The sequence below is a fragment of the Dendrobates tinctorius genome, unplaced genomic scaffold (assembly GCF_039654945.1).
Source record: "Dendrobates tinctorius isolate UK_male_01 unplaced genomic scaffold, ASM3965494v1 ptg000015l, whole genome shotgun sequence".
Lineage (NCBI taxonomy): Eukaryota > Metazoa > Chordata > Amphibia > Anura > Dendrobatidae > Dendrobates > Dendrobates tinctorius.
The window spans coordinates 48,047,707-48,067,254 of record NW_027361683.1 but is presented as its reverse complement, the minus strand read 5'-3'; the positions used below and the strand labels follow the sequence as shown (position 1 = coordinate 48,067,254).

At 45.1% G+C, this 19,548-nt stretch overlaps 1 long non-coding RNA gene across 2 annotated transcripts in view; it reads left to right on the top strand.

Annotated features, from left to right (window-relative positions):
* Positions 1-19,548, top strand: part of LOC141074864 (uncharacterized) — an 80,364-nt gene that overhangs the window by 7,968 nt on the left and 52,848 nt on the right. For both annotated transcript variants that reach the window (XR_012227231.1, XR_012227230.1), the window contains exon 2: positions 6,284-6,459. This is a non-coding gene — a long non-coding RNA (uncharacterized lncRNA). The remainder of the gene's footprint in view (positions 1-6,283; positions 6,460-19,548) is intronic.

Sequence of the window (19,548 nt, the reverse complement as noted above, 5' to 3'; positions counted from 1 at the left end):
CACATTACAATTCTGTGTATTGTGGGGTGGAAATACTGTTGGAGGGGCTGCGGGACACTTCGACACTGGGTGTGTGGAGAGAGGACTGGGATCGTGGTGGGGAAGGAACAGTTAGAGGTGAAGGTGTGGAAAAAACTACAGAATGGGTGGACATGTGGGAAGCAGAAGAGGTGGTGGGTGGTGGAGTGGAGGGTTGGGCAGGGACTGTAGGAGCAGATGATGTTGATGGAAAGTTGTATGGGGAAGGAGTTTGGTACGGGGAAGGAGTTTGGTACGGGGCAGGTTGCTGGAAGTGGGGAGATGACTGGTACTGGGGAGGTTGCTGGTACTGGGCAGGTTGCTGGTATGTAGTAGGAGGGGGAGGATGAAAAGTGGCTGGAGGGGGTGCAGATGTAATAGGAGGGGGAGGATGGAAAGTGGCTGGAGGGGGTGCAGGTGGAGGAACTACAGTGGTGGGAGGTGGAGGTTGGGAGGTAACCTGCTGTAGAGCACCGTGGCACGAATGCATTACATGCATCTGCTGGGCAGGAGAGAGCGTTTCCATGCGCTCCACAACAGACCTGAAAAAGGTGTGGTTTGGCGAAGATCTTGCTTCTGAATGCATGGTTTGCAGAAGTGTCTTCACCTCCAGAATGCTGGAGTTGATCTGCTGAAAGCCTGCGGAGATTTGCTCTGACAAGACTTTGAGACAGTTCTGGAAAGATGCATTCAGATGCAATAACTCTTGCGCATAACTCTTTTCCTGACCCCTCTGCCGCTGCCGCCCAGTACCCGCAGGTGTACTAGAGGCGGCAGGGGCAGAAGGGTGGGGTAAAGGGAAAGCGATCTCCTCACCAGCAGCTTCATGTAATGTAGGCGGCCACGATGCTCCTGTGCTGGTGGATGGGACAGATGGGTCGAATGTGTGGGAAGGTGCAGATGTACCGGGGCGGTCGAAGTGTCCCTCGGTGCCGGTCTCCTCAGGGATCGCCTCAGAAGGGTCCAATCGTGCAGGCTCCCGAGTGCTGCTCACCGTGCTGTGGAATAAAGAGAAAAAAAAACAATTAAAATACTGACATGGTATGGCCCTGGCTGAAAAAAAAAAGTTACATCTTTTTCACATGTGGTGTGTAATATTTACCTTCTGGTGAGCATTGTTTCCCGGAGGAACGACAGGGCTTGTGCGTACTTGTACTTGCTCCTGCGTCCTCCAGATCCACTCGGGGCCCGCATCTCTTTATTGAACTCCTTCTTGAAACGATCCCTCACAGACCGCCACCGATTCACAATTCTGTTCCCTGAAACGAGAAAGGAGTGGTTAGTATACAACATCAGTGTTTCACAAACTCCAGTCCTCATGGTCCCCAGGGGTCATGTTTTCAGGATTTCAATAGTAAATAGAAATCCTGAACACATGATCCGTGGGGACCACGAGGACTGGAGTTCGGGAAACACTGGTTTACATCAAGCAACCGTTACTGTATATACTTACGCTCTTTAATCTGGTCCCGAGCTTCGAGGTCCTCCCAGCGGCCCACAAGGAGAGAACAGATTTCCTCCCAGAGTCGTCGGGTAATGATCAGGTCAGCGTGGCGGCGGTCAGCCATATTCCAGAGCGGCTCCCTTTCTCTGACGAGATCGATGAGGCGGTCCACATCAATCCCTCCATCCTCACCGTCAGAGTCGGGAGCACGCTGTGAAGGCTGTTAAAGAAAAAGACAAAAATAACATAATTAGCCTCCACAAAAGAAATGAAATAAAAAGTGCAAAAAAACAAAGCAAAAATATTTATACTTACACGCTGGTGACCGCCGCTTTGCTGTCGCCGACGAGGCACTGGGAGGCACTGCGAGGACCTCTTGGCCGAGCACCAGATTGGGAAGACTAGAGAAGAAAACAAAAAATGTTATGAGTTTGGATGTAGGCATTTGTTTGCTGTGTGTGGTCTGCAGAACATTGTTTTCTATGTGTTGTGTGTAGTGTGATGTTGTGTTTCTGCGTTTGATGCAAAAAACTTACGAATTGTGAGCCCACTCCAAGCGTCTGTCCACCCCTTCCTTCTTCTTCTGGGAGCTCCTCTTCATCTTGTGATTCCTGTTTTGAAATAAAAGGCAATGAATAGACATATATTACAGAGATGATGGATTTTGGAAATAAAAACTTACCGTCAAACGCTGACGATGCGAGGGAGGGCTCCCAGAAGAAGATGTGCTGTCCTGTTGATGGCCAGACTCCATGGCTGTGGGTATTGCTGCTGCCAGTGATGCCATTTCTGCTGCTGCTGCTGCTGCATCTCTTTGGCGGCTGTTGAATAAAGAGAAACAAAGGGCCAATGAATATCTTGATATTCCATGGCCCTAGTTTGGAGGAATGGGGGATTTGATAATTACCGTCTCTCATCTGCTTCTGGACTCCCCTCCCGTTCAGCATGCTGCTCCATTTGGGGTGGTGCTGATGGTGCTGCTGCTGCATCTCTTTGGCGGCTGTTGAATAAAGAGAAACAAAGGGCCAATGAATATCTTGATATTCCATGGCCCTAGTTTGGAGGAATGGGGGATTTGATAATTACCGTCTCTCATCTGCTTCTGGACTCCCCTCCCGTTCAGCATGCTGCTCCATTTGGGGTGTTGCTGATGGTGCTGCTGCTGCAGATGTCTGCTGCCTTCTCCTGCGCCTGGTTGCTGTCTTGGGTGGCATGTTGGGTGTGGCTGAGGGTCCCATTGTCTTGCTTTTATATATCTCCTGTGGGCAGAGCTACTGAGCATGCTCAGACCAAAAAAACCGGATCCGGCGCATTGCGGCGCTCATAGGCTTTCATTGTGTGAAAAAGCCGGACGCGCCGGATCCGGCGTGTCCGGCTTTTTCGCCGGAGACAAAAAACGTTACAGTAGACGTTTTTTCCAGACGCCGGATCGCGACACATTGCGACACATTGCCGGATCCGGCGAAAACCGGATGAAACGCATGGCCATCCGGCGCGATCCGGCGCAAATGCAAGTCAATGGGGGGGGAAACCGGATCCGGCATTGCATTTCGCCGGATCCGGTTTCTGTCAAAAGCGCCGGATCGCGCCTGACGGCGAAAACCTGATGTGTGAAAGAGGCCTTACTCTACCCTCAACAGTGCAGGGAAAGTACGCCTGCACTGGAGCTGCGACGGGAAGCAAAGAACATAACCGCTTCAAGATGGCAGGCATCGGACCGCGACACCCATCGGACAAAGACCGGACCGTCCCCCGGTGAGTATAATCTAACTCGTTTTTCTTATCTTTCAGGTTACATCGGGGACTTATCTACAGCATTGCAGAATGCTGTAGATAAGCCCCTAATGGCAGTGCCGGCAACTGATAGTCGAAAAATGGGGTGACGGATTTCCTTTAACCCTTGGTTGCAGAAAGCTAATATTTTATTGTTGGACTTTGTTCCTATTGAACATTCATTCTTGATCTTCTGCTGTAGTTCCTCTACTACACCTTGGTGCTGCTATGGATTTGCCATATTTCTATTCAGTCGCCAACCTGTTCCTGTGGTCTGCAGTGTGCCAAGTCATCACTCCCCAAGTGCCTTCCTGCATGCTGCTGTAATAACATGCAGGTGTGGAGTATGTCACCACGGGACAGAGACAGACCAAAAGTTAAAGGGTTTATTTACAAGGGTCAAAATCTCCTCGCAGGGAGAAAATAGTGGGGGTTAAACTGGCCAGGTAATGGTGATTTAATGGTTTATGTAAACTAGACAAAGTTATCAAACAGTCAAGCATGACAATGGTAATTAACAGTCTGAAGAAATCTTGCTTGAAGGGTCGTCTTCTCCTATGTAGGCGCCAACAGCAGTTGCACTGGTAGTCTCTGTAAACAATGTAGTCTCTGTAAGCACTGTAGTCTCTGTAAATGCTGTAGTCTCTGTTAACGGGTAACCTGGATCTCCAGGATTAAGGAGGAAAGCAGGGGGGACACTGGGCCAGACTAGGTCTCCCCTGCTCTGAGTCTCTGCTTTCAAACTCACAGACTCTCTGCCGATACAATACTCAGTCTCTTGTTAAGTCTCTCTGCTGGAATCAGGGGCTCTGACCTGTCACCGCAGGCACCAGGGCTGCGCGCACGGGTCGCTGTCTCTGCACGTTCAGGAGGACGTCTTCCTCTAACCAATGGGGACTTCGCTTCCACATACTCACAGGTAGCAATGTGTATGTCACGTCCTCCTGTCTTATCCCTCTGCCCGGGAGTTCTCTCTCCTCTCCTGTGCGCGGCTGCGACCTGCTCCATCTGCTGCACGCGCTGGTCTCTCGTCGCGCACTCAGACTGCACAGCTTCCTGCCCAGCACAACTTCCCCTTCCCCACTACTACTGACAGGCCCCTGATGCAGCCGGTCCAGGTCCAAAAGTCTTCCCCCCAGCAACCTTGCTGCTCAGCTATATGGTTCCGAGCACGGAGCAAAGGAGTTAACCCCCTTCTGATGCTTCTTGTGCTTAACCCTCTTACACTGCATCAACACCCAGAGTCTATGTGCCCACCTGGATCTGAAGCTTTGTGGATCTACATCAGAATTTGAGCAGGTTTGGCCAATCATTCGGCCAGCAGTCATCTTGGCTCGCTCTCCCGTACACAGAAGCGTTTGTTTAGCTTAGCTTTCCTTTGTTCGCTGTGAGAGAGCCATTGCCTAAAGTCTCTTATTTCAGGGAGAACAAAGTGATTGGGAGTACAAAATCGGACATGTCCGATCAACTATCAGTTGTCCGGGCATACAATAGACATTAGATTGTCAGCTGAGCCCACCGATATCAAAACTAAAGATTGTTTGTTTGAATTCTGTGAGTCCATTACCTGATGTATAGATTAGCTAATGTCCATTCTCTGATGGCCCCATGCATATCCACACATTGTTACACATGTACTCAAAGACTGATCTTTGGAAATCGATTAAACTTACTAATATACTTTAGTTATGAAAACTCCATTGATGTCCTGATTTCATTGCTCTTCCAGGGTCCAAGAAACTCCACTTCAGCATTTGCTCTGACGCAACAGAGATTGTTCTCCTCTCTGTGTTGGTGAAATAATATAGGAGGATGTGTGTCTTGCTCAGTTCAGTAGCTAAGTCAGCCCTCTTCATCGACACAGCAGATTCATTGACAGAACAGAGAGGGACAGGTTCAGAGATTGAATGGAGCCAGATAGTCAGGAACAAATTCAGAAAAGGGGTATTCTGGGCGCTGATATTAGGCCTCGGTTGAGCTTTCATAATTACAGTAATTTTTAATTTTATTTAATTTACATTTCAAACGCATTGAATAAACTTTTTCTGTGGCAGGAGACCCATTGTAGTCCTCTGCTAACATGCATTATAGCTTTTATGATCCCACTGTTGGCTTACTTCACCTTTACCCTGATATGAAAGGTATCAGTCATTGAGAGGAGATCCCATAGGAAGGTTCAAAATGTTTTCCCCTTCTATCGTTTGTTCCCACTAAGTCATTCCCAACCGTGCAACTATTTTTCCATGACCCTTGTTCATTGCTTCCTTGTTGAAGTGCTTGTGCTGCTGAGAGTTCTGTTCAGATCTTTATCTAGTATGAGAAGACGAAATCTTACAAGGGTTCACCAGCAAGTACTGTCTACTGTCAGAACATTGCTCTAAATGCGGACTGATAATTATATGGTGGCATCTAGCCTTCTATCCGAATGATTGTGACCCCTGTCCTAGTATTGACCCTGTTGAGAGGTCTGAAAGTAGGTGCTTCTTATAAAATCTATAACCACAGGCAATTCTCTATGAGCTAAGCACAATAGTAGCATAAATGGTGTTTCTTCTTGGAATTCTAGTAAATTGCTTTCCCCTGTATTGAAATATTGTAAATCACTGCACCAGTGTCAGCAAGACTTTGTTTCTATGACAGAGGTTCATATTTTTTTAATAAATCACAAGCCACATTTTAATAATGCTTGTAACGATGAACCCCAGTTTATCAAAATGGGAAAAGTATCTTAAAGATAAAGCGAAGATAGACGGATCCTACACAACTGAAAAGGTTATGGATTTATGTCCGTTTCCAGCCTTTAATAATGCTATAAAATCCCTGCTGGTGCTAGGGCACATTTATATTTACAGCTACCACTAGTCTCATGCAGGAGGCCTCCAAACCTGATGAGCCACTGGTTGAAGAATACTGCTATTAGGCTTTTGGCTTTTGAAGGTAAACAGGAATATTTTCATTTAAGCACTGCAGGCAGATGTAATGTGTTGAAAATGAGAAAGTTTTATAACATTTCATTTTACAATGACTAAACTTTATTTATATCGACAGGTCAACCCCTGTATCCTATTAAGTGGAGGCTGACTTCAAGCCATACCGTCGAATACAACACACTCCTTCTCTCTTCTGCTATTAACTCTCCATAGCATGGTCAAACACAAACCTTACCTGATCCAAGAAGGTTACCGTCCTGATGAGGATGACAATGATTGATGAAGGTTCTACAGGTAAGACCTAAGTACTATTCTGTGTTGACTTCTTGCATTTCAGGAAAGATGAGATGTTTTCTGATTCAGCTTTACACACAGAACCTTCCCCCCACCACGACTGCATCTCCAGTGATATTTGGCTGCCAAGCCTTTTGTACTTTTCATGGAAGCTCAATTTAAAAAAGTATCTGGAATGTCAATATTAGGACACATAAGTACCCCATCTCTAGCAACTATTACCATTATGGCAAATATCAAGGAAAGATGGGATTGTATTTGAGATTCATGTATTCATGCATTCAGGGCTGTGTTCAGAATACCTTTCAAGAGATCTGTGTCCCTTTTTTATGCTAGTCTCAAAAGTGAGATGAATTCCAGCACAGAGAAGCAGGAGAACTTTTGCTCCAGGAGTGTTTCCTTTCCGTGTGATGATTGCATACAGAAGGAAGAACAGGTTTCTCAGTAGTCTATGTACAGACTAAGGAAAATCCATTAACACATAGAAGACTAAGTGATATATGACAGACAACAACTGATAATTATAGGAAATAAAAGCTTTGTGTTTGTGAAAAAATGTAGCCAGCTATTTAAGGGGCTGTGAACTTTGATAACTCCTCATCATCCATGTGTAGTACGTGTGCCGACTTGGGGGTGGTCCCTTTCGGCTGTGAGACGGACTGATGACAGATAGATGCAAAAATTTGTTCAACCAGGTCCAACTTTATTGGGTGTCCCCTTGACATCCACAGCAAACATGACAGCTTCTGCTCCTAGGCCTGGGTACCCATCACCTCTCTTCTGCTCCTGTTGGTGAAGACCCTCCGAGTTCCTTCACCGTGGCTGCCATTAGGCCCACGGCCACAGCGCTTCCCCCGACCGAGTCTGCCCGCTGCGACACTTACTGCTCCTTCAATGCCCAGCCGTCCGATGCCCCAGGCTTCCTCTAGTCAGTGCCTTCCTGACCTGCAGCTGTCCTCTCAGGGCAACCCCCCTCTGAGTCTCCATCTCTGTCCTCTCTCTTTCCTGAGCTCTTCTTCCCTCCGTCTTCTCCTGAGCTCCTCTCCCTTTTGTCGCCTCCAGGGTGTCTGCCCTGCGCCTGGGACTCTCTATGCTTTTATCTCCTTATTCTGGAAATCCCCTTCTTAGTCCTGTAACTCTGCCCACCATGACTCTGTGGTTTCCCTAGCCTGAAGCTGCTGTTGAGTCCTTTTCTTACTACCCTATCTCTCCATCTTGTGGCCAAATCCCTGTACTACACCATCTTTTCCTAATTCTAGCTGTTGTCCCACACACATACTTTCAAGTCAGAATAAAGCATTGTACACATCCCCTTTTACATTTTCCTTCTTCATCAGACAGGTCCATAGGTCAGTCCACCCCCTACACATGTTTTCGCAAGCATCACTTGTTAGCACAGCAGAACCATCCATCTCATCCTTAGTTCAGCGCTAGTACCGGGCAACCATTGACATCAGTGGTATTTCAGAGGGACAGCCACTTTTTGTTTTTAGGTTTTAATAGATGTGCTTTTCTCTGCACATATGAAGTTAAAGAGGTTGTTTGCTTTAAACATCCTCTTTACATATTCCTTGCTAAAGCATATAGATGTAGTACACGGAAGTCCCTTAGCCACAGCGGGAAACTGCTCTAAAATGTGACTCTTCTATTGAAAACCCTGGCCTAGACTCAGCATTTGCAGGGTGTTTTAAGTCACTTTCTTTTTTGTCTTGTGTTAGTTGCCATTTTTGGAGCCAATTTCATCAAAATGGCGATTCAGGAACTTGGCGAAAAGTGAAGATTTGATTTTTTTTCTTGTCTTGAACTGATTTTTTGCAACTCTTAAAAGTCGCACATTGGCTCAAAAAGATTAAGAAATTGCGACAGTAGTTTAGCATACTAAAAAGTACACCGGAGGTGGGCTGGAATTGAAGTTGTGCAAAATTTTGAATCAGATGAAACAACTGGAATTGCTAGGCACCGCCCACAAAGAGGTAAAAAAGGCAATGATGAATCAGGCCCCTGTCTCTCTGTCTTATGAATTGTTGTTCCACAACCTTCCTATGCATAGAACTACCCACTCAAAAAAATAATATAAGAGCACTCCCACATTTCTGATCATACAGTAAGCTACAGTCAGCACAGTGTAAGTACCGCCTTGATTCAAGGCATGAACCTCCCAGAGTGCATATGCCACAGGTGGAGAATTTAGGAATTACATGGATGGACCTTTGAATTTGATTGGTGTTTCTTTTGTCCTGCGAAGTTACTGCAAGAGAGTTGAATGAGAGCTAGACATTTATTCTTACAATTACAGGACCTGGCACTAAATGCTTACTACAAATAGAGAAAAAGGACCAGCACATCTAAGCTAGTGTGAACTGGTGCCAAACATGAAATACTATAAATGATTACTTTAGAACACTGAAACTATATTAATGCCATAGAAAATGGGAAAAAGGAAAAATGCTATGCTATATTATGTTTATATGAAATACTAATCTGCAAAATCAGTAAAAAAAGAAGGTACTTGCACATAGATTGGCCAATATATGTGAGCCCAACTGCCAACGTCAAGGCGTCCTTCAAAGTTGGGTCCCTGTCCTAATATATGCCACCTCTCCTAGGCAAAAAGCCTACAAATTATGGGGCAGGAATGGATCAGCTAACTACTTAAAATCACTCGGTTCAATGCAGTTTCAGTGTTCTAGAGTAATTATTCTTAGTATTTCATGCAACCTTATAGTTTTTCAATTAACTGCTTATTGTCAGGTGAGCTTTAGTAGCAGTAGAACATATTCCAACCAAACAACCCTTGCAATTAAAAGGATTATCCACCCTGAAGAAATTTTCCTAAAGATGTGTACTGTACACACTGCTTCAATTTGGCTCCGCTTATTAGTTCCCGTGTTCATCACTAGACAGCAAGTATTCAATTTGCATAGTTGCGGTCATCTGCCATGTAGAGTCTCAGACCCTTCTCAATGGAATCTATTAAATGAAGCAGATTGTCACGCTCGCACCTTGGCTGAATAGCGCGAGCCGGGGAGTTGTGGCCCCACTGTGCCACAAACCAGACTACCCTGGAAGGGGCGTGACTACAACAGCTATCTCGGTCTTCACTGAAGCCTCTGATGGTGAGGTCAGGCTTGTGCGGCAGATAGCTGTCGGGTACCACTCCAGGGTGGTGTCTGGCTGTGGCTGCTGATCCCACTCGGGGACAAGTCACTCGGACAGGTGCTATAGACAGGCAGGTAGGTGCGGCAGGCACGGTTTGGAGACACAGAGCAAGCAGGCACAGCTTGGAGAGACCGGGCAAGCTGGCGTGGCTTGGAGACACCAGGCAAGAGGGCGCGGCTAGAGACACAGGACAGGCGGGCACGGCTTGAGACACAGGACAGACGGGCACAGCTTGAGACACAGGACAGGCTGGAGTGGTATGACAAGGAACAGGTAGGGGCCTGTTCACACAGCAGGTGCAGGTACGGTTGTAGGCAGGAAGGAGTGGAGTAAGTTGGAACAGGTTAAGAACTGTTCACACAGGAGGTGCAGGTATGCATACAGGCAGGAGTACGGAGTAGGCAGAGCCGCAGGAGTGAGGAGTAGGCGGAGCCGCGGAGTGCGGAGTAGGCGGAGCCGCAGGAGTGTGGAGTTTGCAAGAGTGCAAGGTAGGCGGAGCTTGCAAGAGTGCAAGGTAGGTGGAGCTTGCAAGAGTGCAAGGTATGCGGAGCTTGCAAGAGTGCAAGGTATGCGGAGCTTGCAAGAGTGCAAGGGAGGTGGAGCTTGCAAGAGTGCAAGGGAGGTGGAGCTTGCAAGAGTGCAAGGGAGGCGGAGCTTGCAGGAGTGCAAGGGAGGTGGAGCTTGCAGGAGTGCAAGGGAGGCGGAGCTTGCAAGAGTGCAAGGGAGGCGGAGCTTGCAGCAGTGCAAGGTACAGACAGGGAGGACACAGGGAAAGAAACAGCAGGGAAAGGAACCACAGACAAGGAGACTGACAGACAGAGGTAAGACATAGTTCAGTACAAGGTACAGGGACCGAAGGATACAGGGACCAGGATATTCTGCCTCCTGGAGAGCAAGCAAAGAAGAACCAGGCAAAGTACTCAGACAAGGCTAGGACAAGACAGGGACCAGGATATAGGCCTCCTGGCGGGCACTCAGAGTGAACTAGAAACGCTAGGAGTAAAGCCTCTCAAGGAAGGCAAGACAAAAGACAGGGCCTGGCTTCCTCAGTAGCAAGGAGCTAACTGAGTAGAGACATTGCACAGGCAAGGGTTAGTGGGTATGGGGGACCTAAATAGTCAAGGGCTCTAGGTGATTGGTCAGGGACAGATTACACCGGTGCACTCTGACTGCATAAGAAGCAGAAAGTTCAGGCGCCGCCCCCCTATACACACAGTCAGGAAACACGGAGCGCAAGCAGGAAAACAAGAGGCATAGCGCATGGAGCTGGCAGCAGACAGAAATCACCGCATGACCTGGAGCAGTGAGTAAGTTGGTGTGCGGGGATGGGAGGCCATGCAGTGATGCCAGCAGGGTTGTTACACAGATGAGACTGTAGTCAGCACATAGCTAAAACCATGCAAGTTAAATACTTGTGGTCTTATGACTACTAGTGGAAACGGCAAGTGAAGACAAATCCTAGCGGTCTGTATTTTAAATAATGTTAAGATTTGGCAAGCTGCAGGGCTTGCCGAAAATTTCCTCACAGATGGACAACTCTTTAAATCATTGGTAAAACAGAAATAATGAAACAAGAACCAGTAATATGATTGACGTTACAAGTCAAAGATGAAAATGTAATTTAAAAGGTTGAAGTGCCAAACCAGAGACACTGGTGGAACACTTTTTGGCTAACAGAAATCAATATCAATTTGATGGCACTTCATAACATTAAAGTAATGGATCAATATACGTCAATTAATGCATTAACTTGGTGTGTTAAATAGTTATTTAAATTTTGGCATGATTGATGAGTATGACGTATGAGTGTTGGAGCTGTGTATTCATTTTGTGTTTAGTATATGCATTTATTAAACTTTTATTATCTGATATTATATTTATTTTGGGTGAAGAGTTTCTCTTTTTTAACTTTGCTAAGGTAATGGTTCTATGTAGTAATGGCTATTTGTGGTCTTTGATAAAAGACAATGCTTTTATATTGTGCTCCAAGATGAGTATAAATAATTCTAGAATAATGTACAATACAATGATAGTAAATAATATGTTTCATCTGATATTAATACTGGAAGTAACTACCAGCATCAATGGAAATAACTATGGTACATCATCTACAGGAAGAAATTCTTTTTTAGACGGCTGCGTGGAACTCTCTGGAGCTGAATACACGTCTGCTGTGAGAGAATCCTTTGCTGCTCGGTTGCATAGGTACAATTCGAGGTGTAATGAATAATTTATAACCAGAAGAGTTATGCTCTATGGATCTTTCATATGCATCATGTTGTAACAGTGGAGATTCATTTCACACATCTTTGTATGAAGCAATGGAGATGAAAACTGTATGGCTGTAAAAGGAGCCAGCAGAGATGAATACCGCAAGGCTTTATAAACATCACTGGGGATGAATATAACATATTACAGCCCTTGGAGATACAATGGATCTCTGCAATAGTTTGAGGTGACTGCTCTAAGAAGCTCTGTGGTCTAGCAAAGAACTCTAGTTCTTCTCTTCAACGTGATTATGCCTGACCTGTCATGTACTGTATATGTGTGAAATGCATGTGGTTAAAAATGGGAAGAAATACTTATCAATATTCACTTTTATTCACTAGTTGCCAGAGGAAGATTTAAACGAGACCTTAAAATTTACCTCTGGAGCTAACTTTTTCAGAGAAATTGGCTTGGGTATTCAGCTGACCCAAGGATTTCAATATAAGGTGGTCCTCAAAGTCCAAGTACCAATCATTTGAAGAAGGCCAAAAACTTATTTGATGAAAGTCTAATGTATCATCTATAGGCCTCTATAAACATTAGGGTAATGCTGTCGCCAGAAGGAGTAGCCAACCATGTAACGCTTGTGAGACATCTTAGTACTACCTCGACACATGATGAATTGTATTGAAATAAATGTCCCAATCTTTTTGTTCTGTGTGATATTAGTTGACACCAAAGTTGTCTGACAGCAGCTTACCTTATATTCCAAATTGGAAACACATGCCTGCTTGGCGATCATATTTATGGAGTAGACGGGAGAGGTAGCTATCAGGCCAACTGTTATAGCTATAAGTTTTATGTGTGCCTTAAAGCTTGGAAAATTAGTACAACATTTTCAAATGGCTGTTTTCACTAACATGTTATGTCTATCAGTTTTCACTGATAGAAAACATATCCATCAGAATCTTTATGGCTGCTCAAGTCTATGGGTCCATTGGGTCCATGAAAAACACACACACACAAATGCCACATTTTCTTGATAGAAGAAGCTTGAGAAACCTTCATCAGTTTATGCTGCATAGGATAAAAACTGATGAAATGCTCATGGCAAAAGTTGACACACTGACCAAATAATGATAAAAAGTTGAACTGAAACGCTAACGAAAATCCATCAGTTTTTCACGTTTGAAAAGAAAGACATTAATTTTAAAACTCCCATTCTACATTGAGGTTCTGATGAGCTCTAAGAGCCCTGTCACACATAGCGACGCACCAGCGATCCCGACAATGATATGTCCTTGTCAGGATCGCTGGTGTGTCGCTACATGATCGCTGGTGAGCTGCCAAACAGGCAGCTTCACCAGCGATCAGCACTAGTGACACGCGGGTAACAAGCGACACACGTCGCTTAGTTACCCGCTATGTATGTTAGAAAACAGCGTGCTGGTGCAGGGAGCTGGTAACCAAGGTAAACATCGGGTTTCTAATACTCCGCTTGCAGAGACCAGCACTGCTACCACAATTGAAGTCACTTGTGGGGGTACCACTGGTCTCTACATGCCGGTTAGTCTTACCCCTTGGATCCGGGTCAGACACCTCTCACACAGCCATACCAGTTCTCACACTTTGCACTGACGAGAGGCAATACCCTGAAACACAGCGTCTGCAATTTGAGATTTTGGCTTTGGCTTTTATCCTAAGTCATGTGACAAGGCTCGTTAGAGAGTCGATATTGACTTTTAGGATTCCTATTTACTATAGGTTGCACTAGAGTTCTAGTCCTCTTCCTCACTGAAGAGGCAATTTGGGTAGTCTTACAAGACACACTAACATTGTGCTTTGGTGCAGACTCATTACTACTGCATATTTTTCCGTCAATATGGCCGTGTGAGGACTTATTTTTTGCGGGATGAGTTGTACTTTTGAATGACATCATTGGTTTTAGCATGTCATGTACTCGAAAACGGAAAAAAAATTCCAAGTGCGGTAAAATTACAAAAATAGTGCAATCCCACACTTGTTTTTTGTTTGGCTTTTTTGCTACGTTCACTAAATGCTAAAACTGACCTGCCATTATGATTCTCCAGGTCATTACGAGTTCATAGACATCAAACATGTCTAGGTTCTTTTTTTATCTAAGTAGTGAAAAAAAATTCCAAAGTTTACTAAAAAAAAAAAATTGTGCCACTTTCCGATATCTGTAGCGTCTCCATTTTTCGTGATCTGGGGTTGGGTGAGGGCTTATTTTCGGAGCGTCAAGCTGATTTTTTAAGGATACCATTTATATGCAGATATGATCTTTTGATCGCCCGTTATTGCATTTTAATACAAAGTCACGGCGACCAAAAAACGTCAATTCTGGCATTTCGATTTTTTCCCACTACACCATTTAGCGATCGGATTAATCCTTTTTTTATTGATAGATCGGGCGATTCTGAACGCAGCAATACCTAATGTGTATGTGTGATTTTTTTTTATTGTTTTATTTTGAATGGGGCGAAAGGGGGGTGATTTAAACTTTTTTATTTTTTTATTTTTTAAAACATTTTTTTTTAATTGTGGCATGCTTCAATAGCCTCCATGGGAAGCTAGAAGCATCCTCAACTCCATCGACTCTGCTACATATAGGCGATGAGCAGATCGCCTATATGTAGCAGAATTACAGCATTGCTATGGGCGCCGAACACCGGGTGGCGCTCATAGCAATGCCTCATCAACAACCTAGAGGTCTCTAGGAGACCTCAGGTTGTTATGGCAATGCATCGCTGACCCCCGATCATGTGACGGAGGTCGGCGATGAGCGTATTTCCAGCTCTAGTTAAAGCCCATTGTCAGCTTTTGATAGAGGTATATAACTAGTTAATAGGTGTGGGTGGATCGCGATTCCATCTGCGCCTATTGCGGGCACATGTCAGCTGTTGAAAACATGTACCGGCTTTGATGCGGCCTCACCGCCAGAGCCCTCATCAAAGCGGGGGTACTGCCATTGGATGTACTATTGCGTCCAATGGCAGTAAGAGGTTAAGCTGTGCAGTAGACAGACATGATCTCCCTGCACTACTGCTCTCTGTTTTGTAGACCACAGGTCGCTTTAATCATGCGGTCTGCAGAACAGCAGGGTGATGCATTGGCTGAGTCACCAGTGCATGCATAGAATGTCAGGATGCGAGCTAACGAGAGTGTCCTATACAGTTTGAGGGCCGGCCAGCATACAATGAGGGAACCCATATACAGTGTGGGGACCACTGTGGGGGCCATTATACAGTGTGGGAGCTAATGGGAGGGCCATTATACAGTGTGGACTACTGTGCATGGCCCTCATAATGTGTGGGGACTACTGTGGCAGTTATTATGAAGTGTGAGGGACATTATACAGTATGGGAGCTACTGTGAGGACCAATAAACTGTGTGTGGGGGGACATCATAAAAGTGTGAGGACCACTGTGGGAGTCATTCTACTGTGTTTTGGGACAGCTGTGGGGACATAATTCTATAGAGGAACTCTGAGGCACATCATACTATATGTAGGGGAGCTATGGGCCCATCATACTGTGTATAAGGAAGCTGTGGGATCACCATATGATGTATAGGGGATCTGTTGGATCTGTGGGCCCAGCATACTGAATATAGGGGAGTTGTACATGGGGAGCTCAGGGGACATTATTAAATGTTAAGTGGGCACTTTATTGTGACCATCAAAGTTGCACATGGAATGTGGAGGGCACATATACAGGAAATTCATATTTTCTAGGGGGGCAATTTTACAATCTTGAGAGCACAGAAGTGGCATTATTACTATGTGACGACATAGTGGTGGCATTACTATGTGTGTGGCACCCCAGGAGTCCAGTTACCACAGTGGCATTGTCTCCCTCACAGGGAGTAATGTCATGCCTGGAACTAAGGAGGGGTCCCCTTACCAGGTGTCAGTAGGAGAGAAGTCGAGCAGAACCTGGGGAGTGGAGCTGTGATTAAACTCGCCCCAGAGCTGCTCGCTAGAAACCGGATACCGGAGTCCGTGGTTGCGTGGGTACTTAAGTCCCGGCAGCTAAGTCCAGAGGGCAGGGGACTGCAGGTCTCCTAGCCCGATCTAATACCCGGCGGCACAGCAGCATATCAGAGCCTGGAGCCGACACAAAGGAGCGGCACCTTTGATAGGCTCGAGCTGCCTGCCATGCGGGCAATGGTTTGTTTTTAAAAACAGAGAGAGAGCGTTAGCATCAGGAGGGTGAGCTGTCAGGCAGCAAGGAAAAAGGGAAGACAGCGCAGAAGGAAGGCCTCCATACCTACCTGGCCAGGTGTATCCAAAATTGCTTCTGGGCTGCCCGGCTCTCCATTATGATCTGTTACCAATTGCCCCGGTCAATACTAACAACCATCAAGTAAAGGAAAAGAAAACTACAGCCCTTGTGTCCTCCAGTGATCTCTTGCGCCCTGAGTCCTGCACCACAAGGTACACGAAGCCTGACATAAATGGACCCGGTAGCCCTTGGGCCCCGCTCCACCTGTGGGGAGCAGAACCATCCTAGCTGCATCACCATCAGCCCCAGTGGTCTCCTTTAGCAGCGTCTGCCATCCGTTGCCGAACACCACAGGTGACGTCACGTTAAATCCCATATACATATTCTGCATTTTAAGGCACAGCCAGGGCCACGGAGTCAGGTCACGGCCCCGAGACTTCCCCAAAGAACTGTCCGACCCAGTTCCAAGTACCCCACGGCCCTGGTGGGTGTGACATGTGGGGCACTAAGAGGAGCTGTTTTTGTACCACACATTAGGTGCAGAAATAGGGACACATACGGCGGCAGCAGCTCAGTATTGGGGTATTGGCAGGATGAGGAGTTTGTGCAGGTTGGGAATAGATGTGAACAGTGCTGGAAATGTGAGACGTCAGATGTGTCTTTTTGTAATGTTTGCAGATAAGTCCTGGCTGGAGAAAATGTCCGTCTGGGCTAGATGGAAAATACGGGAGAAGTGAACAACTCCACCAGAAAGAACGTCCTCTTTAAGTCACTATCTGTACTGTTCTCTGCAGGCCTGGTATCTACAATATCACAATATGTCACCATATGGCAGTAATATCAGTGCTGGTCTTTGTATAGAGATTTATTTTCAATAGCGGTCATCTCCTGAGGTTCCCCTATACCCACCATAGTTATAATCATGGTTACAGTCATATGTTAAAGTTTGGGCACCCCTATTAATGTTAACCTTTTTTCTTTATAACAATTTTGGTTTTGGCAACAGCTAATTCAGTTTCATATATCTAATAACTGATGGACTCAGTTATATTTCTGGATTCAAATGAGGTTTATTGTAGTAACAGAAAATGTGCAATCTGCATTTAAACAAAATTTTGACCGGTGCAAAAGTATGGGCACCCTTATCATTTTCTTGATTTGAACACTCCTAACTACTTTTTACTGACTTCCTGAAGCACTAAATTGGTTTTGTAACCTCATTGAGCTTTGAAGTTCATAGCCAGGTGTATCAAATCATGAGAAAAGGTATTTAAGGTAGCCACTTGCAAGTAGTTCTCCTATTTGATTCTCCTATGAAGAGTGGCATCATGGGCTCCTCAAAACAACTCTCAAATGATCTGAAAACAAAGATTATTCAACATAGCTTTTCAGGGGAAGGATACAAAAAGTTGTCTCAGAGATTTAACCTGTCAGTTTCCACTGTGAGGAACATAGTAAGGAAATGGAAGAACACAGGCACAGTTCTTGTTAAGCCCAGAAGTGGCAGGCCAAGAAAAATATCAGAAAGGCAGAGAAGAAGAATGGTGAGAACAGTCAAGGACAATCCACAGACCACCTCCAAAGACCTGCAGCATCATCTTGCTGCAGATGGTGTCACTGTGCATCGGTCAACAATACAGCGCACTTTGCACAAGGAGAAGCTGTATGGGAGAGTGATGCGAAAGAAGCCGTTTCTGCAAGCACGCCACAAACAGAGTCGCCTGAGGTATGCTAAAGCACATTTGGACAAGCCAGTTACATTTTGGAAGAAGGTCCTGTGGACTGATGAAACAAAGATTGAGTTGTTTGGTCATACAAAAAGGCGTTATGCATGGAGGCTAAAAAACACAGCATTCCAAGAAAAACACTTGCTACCCACAGTAAAATTTGGTGGAGGTTCCATCATGCTTTGGGGCTGTGTGGCCAATGCCGGCACCGGGAATCTTGTTAAAGTTGAGGGTCGCATGGATTCAACTCAGTATCAGCAGATTCTTGACAATAATGTGCAAGAATCAGTGACGAAGTTGAAGTTACGCAGGGGATGGATATTTCAGCAAGACAATGATCCAAAACACCGCTCCAAATCTACTCAGGCATTCATGCAGAGGAACAATTACAATGTTCTGGAATGGCCATCCCAGTGCCCAGACCTAAATATCATTGAACATCTGTGGGATGATTTGAAGCGGGCTGTGCATGCTCGGCGACCATCAAACTTAACTGAACTGGAATTGTTTTATAAACAGGAATGGTCACAAATACCTTCATCCAGGGTCCAGGAACTCATTAATAGCTACAGGAAGCGACTAGAGGCTGTTATTTTTGCAAAAGGAGGATCTACGAAATATTAATCTCACTTTTATGTTGATGTGCCCATACTTTTGCACCGGTCAAATTTTGTTAAAATGCAGATTGCACATTTTCTGTTAGTACAATAAACCTCATTTGAATTCAGAAATATAACTGAGTCCATCACTTATTAGATATATGAAACTGAAATAGCTGTTGCAAAAACCAAAATTGTTATAAAGAAAAAAGGTTATCATTAATAGGGGTGCCCAAACTTTAACATATGACTGTATCTGTTTAGGGGCCACAGGCGGACACAGACAGAAAAAGGCTCATGTGCAAGAACAATATATGGACTCTTTGCAGCCTAAGAGCTCTTAAAAATGCAAAATTGCACCTTCTTTAGAGGTAGAAATGGACCCTTACCTCTTGTGCCCATGTGCGGCTGTGCAGGTTGCACTAATGATATGTCCTCCTGTTAGGGGCCCACTCACATGTTTCGCCCCCCTGAGCTGAACCCCTAGCTACGCCTCTGCTTTGTGCACATCGCACAGGGACTAGACAAGCCTCTGAAACAAGCATCACTGATAACGATTTGTTTCAGGGAAGGGGCATGGGCTGCACCAGTTATTATAGCCTCTGCACCACGATGACGCCTCGTTTAAGTATTAAGTATCCCAGTATGCACTGCAAATGAAGCGTTATCAAATAGGAAGTTGTAAAAAAAGAAGCAGATAGTATAGCTAGGAAAGGATAGGAAATTTGTATTCAAGTATATTAGACATTTGTATTGATTATGGTATTAAATAGATAGGGATTTACCAAATTAAGTTGTATTTTGGACTACCCCCTTTAAGTTATGTTTTGGGGTTTATTTTTTTATGTAGAGATGTAGCCTGTGAATGAATGAGAAAATGTGACTTTTCTTTCACACACAGAGCGATTACATGTTAAATGAATATTTCTATATTGCAGTACTGCTGTCACTCTTTTCCCCCAATTGTTAACCTTTGCTGTGTTGCCTAAGGGAATTGAAACGGTCGTTACAGCTTGGCTATATGAAGCGTTCTGCTTTAGATGTCTTAATTGTAATGTAGTCAGAAGAACCTGCCCTACAAATGCCACCCTGTGATTAGATCAGTGTTACTATTACTTGTCTGAGACTTTGTGCGATTCTTCTGGGACTTTT